Source organism: Cydia splendana, chromosome 2 (genome assembly GCF_910591565.1).
Source record: "Cydia splendana chromosome 2, ilCydSple1.2, whole genome shotgun sequence".
Lineage (NCBI taxonomy): Eukaryota > Metazoa > Arthropoda > Insecta > Lepidoptera > Tortricidae > Cydia > Cydia splendana.
This window is the reverse complement of record NC_085961.1, coordinates 15,518,741-15,525,342: the sequence shown is the minus strand read 5'-3', so window position 1 is coordinate 15,525,342 and position 6,602 is coordinate 15,518,741. Positions and strand designations below refer to the sequence as shown.

General features: G+C 39.6%; 1 long non-coding RNA gene across 1 annotated transcript; it reads left to right on the top strand.

Moving 5' to 3' along the window:
- The first annotated feature begins 349 nt into the window (after positions 1-349).
- On the top strand, positions 350-1,082 carry LOC134799402 (uncharacterized). Its single transcript, XR_010145402.1, has 2 exons — positions 350-995; positions 1,031-1,082. It is a non-coding gene; the product is annotated as an uncharacterized LOC134799402 (long non-coding RNA).
- The last annotated feature ends 5,520 nt before the right edge of the window (positions 1,083-6,602 follow it).

The following is a 6,602-nucleotide window of genomic DNA, read 5'->3' as shown; positions in this document are numbered from 1 at the left end:
TCTATACATAAAAAATATTGTATGCTTTCGATTAGAGATGGGTAGTGAGTAAATACTCATGGGTAAATACCGAGTAAATACTCAGTATTTACTCAATATACCCGTATTTACTCGTTTATACCCAAATTGGTGGGTATAAACTATTTAGAGTGCTGAAAGGGGCATATAAATTTGAAATATAAGTGTATTATGGAAGCCGCTACTGGATTAAGTACTCAAAATTATAAGAAATGTATTTTTAAGAGGGGCACTCCATACATGTAACTAATTGTCACGAAAAAAAAATTCAGAAGCCACCAACGTATTGCACATCATTAAAATGGTCTTTAAAAATAACTGCAATAGCTATCCGATCAATCGTGGTTACAAGCATCGCTACCTGTTCGATACGGCGGGCTGGGGTTGCGCAGAATTTCTAGCGTATCACTGCCGGCATTTCTATCGTCTGTCCACAGCTCTGCTGATCTTGTAGGAAAAATCCTAAGGGTTTTACCCACAAACTATGAGGTCACAGGCTTGGACGATGCTAGAAATGCCTGGCTGTCTGCCTGCCCGGGACAAGACCCTCCATATAATCTAAAATCACAGAGGAGCTGGGATGACGCCTTATCGAAATTAACTTATACCACATGTTTAGATAACAGCGAAGGAGCTGAACGCGCCCGTTTGATCGCAGTTGGGTGTAGGGAGGCTGGCCACTGGCTCAACGCATATCCCTCGCCCAATACTGGCACTCATTTAGATGGAAACACCCTCCGTGTGGCAGTTGGGCTGCGCCTGGGGGTTCCAATCTGTGCACCGCATAAATGCCACTGTGGGAGTGATGTGGACCAGCTGGGGCGTCATGGTCTGTCTTGCCAGCGAAGCGCGGGGCGATTGTCACGTCACGCCGCGCTCAATGACATTATCCGTCGGTCTCTTGTCACCGTCAACGTGCCAGCGATACTCGAGCCGACCGGTATGGCCCGGGACGATGGCAAGAGACCGGATGGTATGTCGCTGATTCCGTGGAGGATGGGACGAGTGTTAGTGTGGGACGCGACCTGTGTGGACACACTGGCACCGTCTCACCTTCACGGTACCACAAAGAAAGCGGGTGCCGCTGCCGAAGCTGCCGAGTCCCTCAAAAGGCGTAAATACGGGGGGGGGGGGGGTCTCGACGATAATTACAAATTTATCCCTTTCGGTGTCGAGACCCTCGGTCCGTGGGGCCCGGGAGCTCAGAGTCTCTTTACAGATTTGTCGAAACGGCTTGTTGAGGTCTCTGGGGACAAAAGAGCTGGCAGCTTCCTCGCTCAACGCATAAGCGTTGCGATCCAGCGAGGAAATGCTGCCAGCATTCTTGGCACTATGCCCCAGGGGCCCTCTCTAGATATAGATTTTTAGGTTTTTTTTTTAGGTTTAGTTTTAGTTTTGTAGGTAGTTCTATATTTTTTTTAGGTATTAGTTTTAGTTTTGTAGGTAGTTTTAATTTTAGGTTACTTTTTACTGCAATGTTTCTAAGAACATTTTTGTATCAAATTAATATTTGTGGAAAAAAACCGTTTCGAAAGGCCAAAATAATGTTTATCTCTCTATAACTTTAGAACCAAAGTTCAGAAAAAATATGAAAACATTTCGGGAGATTAGCCGTATAATAGAGTACAGAAGACAATATTTTGAACATCATCGGTTGAGCCATTTTTGAGTTTTCTTTAAAAACCCTTAATAAAAGGTCGTAAGTGCCGCGTCAAACACGCACTTTTGCGCGACATGCAGTTATCTAGAACATCAATAGAATTGAAGTACCATATTTTTAAAGTAAATACCTTCTTATTTTAAACAAAAATTTTAACTATGCATTATCACAATTTGCCTCTCACTAATAATTACCTTTTTTTCCTAAATTAAGCGTCCTATATGCTTTTATTTTATGTACAATAAACGTTAGCACTCTTCAATAAAAGACAATTTTGTTCTTAAATCTCATTTTTTGAATATTTTGTAAGCAATCGTTTTTACCCACCTAAATGAGTAAATACGGGTATTTATCGGGTGCTTTGAGTAAATACCGAGTAAATACTCAGTATTTACTCACCCCTACCCATCTCTACTTTCGATGCGGCACGAATATATTTTGTGCCCGCCACTATGTTTGCGAGTGCACCATTGTTCTTCTTGGTATTTTTTTGAGTATCGTTACCCGATATTTTTTTTTGTAATCTCTGGCATTGTTTCTTTTAAAAAATATGCATATTTATTTATTGTAGAATTAATACCCTGGTGGGCTGGTGGCCTCACGCACGTATAATAAAAAACCTAAAGCAATGCCGCAGGATAAAATATAGCCAATTTCCACCCAGAAAGTTAATTGAGTTAATTCCATACAATAGAAACAGGTAAAAGAATGTTTGAAATCAGATGAGCAGTTCCGGAGATCAACTCCTACATACAAACTTATAATTTTACAACCTCTACCTCTTCCACTGACTCAAACGATACCTATTTATTATAAGCTACTAGTTATTGAAAAAAATTCATTACAAAATCGTAAGCTGCCAAAATAATTCATGGTGTTACTTTAATCTTTTGATCAATTTCACCACGTATAAGTGATCAAAGACACCCCGACCCATGGATTCCCCGGCTACGTGCGCATGTGTAGGTTGTCGAATTCAGGTATTTTTTTTATAAACTCACGCATAAACACCGATTAACCTAAGACACCATAAAATTACATGTTTAATACATTTGATACAAATACAGTCAAAGCTTTTCAACCAATAAAACCAGGAAGAAAAGTGTACCCGCCATTATTTTTTTTTTTCTCATCCGATTACTACGCGGTGAATCAACTATCAGTGTTGCCAATAAAGAAAAAATAACTGCGAAGGTATTTCTCAACTCGTTAAAACAAGCGCTTTATAGTTCGTTTTTTTAAGCATTAGAAATAAGGTAAACAATCTTGATGTGTCTTTTAATTGAAAAGTACATTTTAAAAATAAGTTACGGCAAATATGTAACAATTATGAATCTAATACGATCTTTTATATTCTTCTGCTTTCATAAGTAATAGTTATTGATTTTTAAAAAGCGTTTTTCAATTAAAAGACATGTCAAGATCGCTTATCTTCTTACAGGTTCTTTCTAATGCTAAAAAAAACGAACTATATAGTAGCGGAGGGAAGTTGTTATCAATGTCGACCCGCAAATCAAAGTAACCCCGGTTTACGGTACGTGTTATTTTTGTCGATTCAGTTTTATTATTTTTTTCAAAAGGGTAACCATGAGGGTTCGGAAAGTCTACAGCTCACAGAGCCACTGTGTACCTAAATAACGATAATTAATGTTTAATCAAGCGTAAATAAGATAATTACGTTATTTCGGTGGCTTTCACTAGGGAGGAACGTCAACATGGCGTCCAATGAATTCTAAATGGGAACAACCAATTACCGTGAAACTCTGTTGTCTCATTAAAGTTTGTTAGTTTCACTGAGTTTCAGTAGTTTCATTAGGAACTGGTTTAAGGTAAACAATTAGTGTTTATCTCTCATGTTCGAAGTGTAAAAGACTATCGACGTCAATGATTTTTTTTAACTTATGGTATCCCGCTTAGGGCTAGCATATAGACTATAGCCCAATCCCTATCCTAAATGAGAGAAGGCATGTGCCCAATAGTGAGACGTATACATATTAGGCTGAATTATTATTTTATGCTCTCCCATTAAGGTAGCTTTCATGATAATTTAATAACTAAGTACCGGAGATTACATCTTGACGGCTGGTCGACATTTGTCGGGCATGCCGACGTTCTGGTGGTTGTGTACTTACCTTCATCATTTCCGGCTATTCTCATCTCGCTTACAGTATTTGCACAGACATTATCTCCTTGCCTGCATTATGCACCACTTGCACCAGTAGTAATTATATAGTAGTAAATTTGCTTGCTTATATGTACATATAGCATTGTCGACCTCAAATTACCGTAAAATAAATACGTACTTGCGCCAGTTGTTGAAATGATCGTGCCATGCTCTCCAACGATAGTTAAGTGTATGTTCATTTCGGATAGAACTATGGTAACCAATAAGCATAATATTCTGCTGACACGTCGATTGCAGCATAAGAATAGAAAGATATGTTCATCGGCTTCTCTCCTCAATTATGAGCACCTCTAGAGTGTCGGGAAGAACAAGGGCAGTGAATGCTTTGACGTGACGATAGAGAGAGCACGAGGGAACCGCCATGTCATGCTGATTTTACAATATTTGTCCCGATAGTCATTTCAGCGAACGGTCTCATAGCGAAGAGCCTCGACCAGCATTTCAAGAAACTCTTTATAGCTAAAATAAGATCCATACCAGCTATGTGGCTGAGAGCGGCATTAACCCGTGGAGCGCCCTACACAGACAGTGTCTGTCTGTCAGACACGTGTGCTGGTAACTAGTATAGGAGTTCCATACTACGGTAATTCTGGGGCGCTCCAGGGGTTAAGGGTAAGGTTATTTTTATAAAATACCAGTCTCCCACGCCACGCATTTGCCTGTGTAGTAGGTAGTGAAAATAACCCATTTCTTATGGCCTTAAGAATTAGATTCTGATTCTCTTTAAATAGAAAATATTAATTCGTCAAGAATGAATTTCAGTAAACCACAAAAGAAATAAATCACTAAAATGACATTGCAAAAACATTAAAAAGTCATGTTGAAATGAACAAATATGACAAGAATCACATATGAGCAAACCGCTTCAACGAAATTGGCAAAAAGCCAGATGGCATTGGTTTTAAATTTTTAACTCTTCCACGTTACACTGCGAACCGAATTGATGACACTATTAATATTTCCGCTAACAACGAGTTAGATGGACTGGGAATGGGATTTGAATTTTCAGTACCTATAGACAAATTTTGGCGCATAGCCATTATCATAGAAATTTACGGGCGTTTATTTCTGTTTTGCTTATATCTAAGAGTTACCTACTACCTAAATAATTGCTTAAAATATTATGTCGGTTCACTTGTGGTAAGATGTTGCTTGTGCTTAACTTTATGACATATAGCTGTGCCCGCGGCTCCGCCCGCGTGTAATTCGGTCTGTGTCAGTAAGCGGCTAATTTCTAATCCTAATTTCTCTCCCTCTCCCCTGGAGGCGGAACTTGAAGTAAAGTTGACATATGGATATGCTAGAGGAGTGAAGTCCAGATAAAATATTTTACAATTAGGTACCACTAAATAAAACTACACTCCAAAATCAAGAGTTTTAGTCGCCCTTATTCAAATTTTACACGTGATTTAAACTTAGAGAATATAACCAAACGGAGTGGTCATTAACAGGCGTTCCCCTCTGTCGAAAATAGGCGGCCAATGGTCAACCGACGTTTATCTGACATGGCTATGTTTACGTTACGTAGGTACACATTTGATTTGCCCCTCCCCCGCAAAAAACGCCAGACTATTTTGTACCGAAAATTATACATGACATGACATGGCGTCTCCGTTGGTTATATTCTCTAAGGATTTAAACGACAGAGTAGTAGGTGTATATCGGACGATACAGTAAGGTATACGCGCGCGAGCGAAAGCGAAGTGGCCTGCCTGGCTAGAGCGCCACTTACCGTGGTCTTCTTCAGACTCCTGAGGAAGACCACGTGCCCCTTGTAACCTCAATGCGTTGCGAAACTTTCGCGAATGATTCGATTTTTTTCGGGAAGGCATGGTAAATGCGTATAAAATGCGAGTCCCAAATCGTTTGACTCCGCAAACGACCAGTGCCGGATTAAGATAATAATATTTTGATGCCCTAAGTATTTCTAGACCATGTAATCTTGGAGAGGGGGCACCCCTCTCCAAGATTACATTGAATTTTTTTGGTAAATTGAGTGACGTTCATTGCTGCATTTCAGCTGAGAATGGAAATCAGTCACATCATTTTATCACGAAAATTGTCAGTGCCGCAGCAGTAACGTTGTAACAGAGTACCTAAAGCTGGTGCAGTCGCCACCCGAATGTCATCTTTATCATAAACATCTTAGAACGTTATTGAAAACGCGAGCGAAGCGAGCGCGAAAATGTTTCGATATTAAAAAAACGCAATTTGATAGACAGTTGTACATTTTTACTTTTAGTACGGAAATCAGTCACATCATTTTATCACGAAAATTGACAGTGCCGCAGCAGTAACGTTGCGACAGAGTACCTAATGCTGCTGCAGTCGCCACCCGAATGTCACCTTTATCATATCTCAGAAAGTAATTGAAAACGCGAGCGAAGCGAGCGCGAAAATGTTTCGATATTAAAAAAACCAATTTGATAGACAGTTGTACATTTTTACTTTTAGTACGGAAATCAGTCACATCATTTTATCACGAAAATTGACAGTGCCGCAGCAGTAACGTTGCAACAGAGTACCTAATGCTGCTGCAGTCGCCACCCGAATGTCACCTTTATCATATCTTAGAAAGTTATTGAAAACGCGAGCGTATCGAGCGCGACAATTTTTCGATATAAAAAAACGCAATTTGATAGACAGTTGTACATTTTTACTTTTAGTATGGAAATCAGTCACATCATTTTATCACGAAAATTGACAGTGCCGCAGTAGTAACGTTGCAACAGAGTACCT